The sequence below is a fragment of the Solanum tuberosum genome, unplaced genomic scaffold, assembly GCF_000226075.1.
Source record: "Solanum tuberosum cultivar DM 1-3 516 R44 unplaced genomic scaffold, SolTub_3.0 contig01273, whole genome shotgun sequence".
NCBI classification, from domain to species: Eukaryota; Viridiplantae; Streptophyta; class Magnoliopsida; order Solanales; family Solanaceae; genus Solanum; species Solanum tuberosum.
The window spans coordinates 1-1,100 of record NW_006242007.1 but is presented as its reverse complement, the minus strand read 5'-3'; the positions used below and the strand labels follow the sequence as shown (position 1 = coordinate 1,100).

General features: G+C 39.0%; 1 long non-coding RNA gene across 1 annotated transcript; it reads right to left on the bottom strand.

The window, feature by feature from the left end:
* Window positions 1-1,020, bottom strand: LOC102580748 (uncharacterized). Its single transcript, XR_369073.2, has 4 exons — window positions 783-1,020; window positions 481-592; window positions 198-406; window positions 1-53 (listed from the first exon to the last, which is right to left on the bottom strand). It is a non-coding gene; the product is annotated as an uncharacterized lncRNA (long non-coding RNA).
* Window positions 1,021-1,100: the final 80 nt, after the last annotated feature.

Below are 1,100 nucleotides of genomic sequence, written 5' to 3'. Positions count from 1 at the left end.
ATTCCCATCATGCAGCAAAGGCCAGATATCAAAATTATAAGCAAGACAATTGCCTGGAACAGTACGTAAAGAACATATATAATCAGTAAACACAAAAGGCAGCAGCAAGGGAAAAAAGGGACATAATCTGACTTTACCACAACCAGAAGAAAACACTAGAAGCAGCTTTGAACTGTGGACAGATGCAAACAACTTACCACAAATATGCCCTCCAAAAATGAGGATTTAATTCGGCAAACTCCATCACAGCCATCGACTGATTTATTTCCAGTACCTTCAGCAAGAAACCTTTCTACTTCCCTATGAGAGGGGAACTGAATTGACCTAAAAGGATCTGACACATAGAGTGCAGTGTATTTGGCTCCCAGATTCTCCACATAACTGAGTAGTTGAGATAAAACTTGTCCTACAAGTTTATCAAGTTTAAGAACTATATATGACCAAAATAGGTATAAACCACATTCTCCATTGATATCATACCTTCAGAGGTTTGTTCTTCAGCTCCTCGCAGAGTACGGTGACCTTGATCGCAGAGAACAATCAAATTTGGCTGCCCCTTGGATTGCTTAGTGATCCTTGATAGCAGATAGTTCTGTAACACAAGATGGATGAAAAGAATTAATACGTCCAGTATACACGGAAACAGGATCCATATATACACATACAAGCAAGTAGTAGCTGTGGTGAACATAACCACTGCAGTAAAATCTGAAAATTGTCACTTCTTTTACTTTTTCGGGTGCCTTATTTTTTAATAGAATAGAGATTGCTCCATTATTAACCTGAACTGAGTGGATATCAGTGAGTTTCTCAAAATTTCCACCCTCTACAGAGCACGATTGCGAGAAAGCAATGTTGCTGGCCTCAAGACCATGCCCACACGTGTTTGTAAATTCTGAAATCAAGGAGCTTTCCACTGATTCTCTCTCCTCTGATGCATCAATGTAGGGGAATGCCAAAGAAAAATTGGACTTTGCAACAGAGGCCTGAGCAAGACATTTTTTACCACAGCTAAGATAATAAAAATGAACTTTTGCAGTACATCAAGAACCAAGCACAAAAAATTTGAATCAGGGAAATGATTTCCGAAGTTGGGAAAA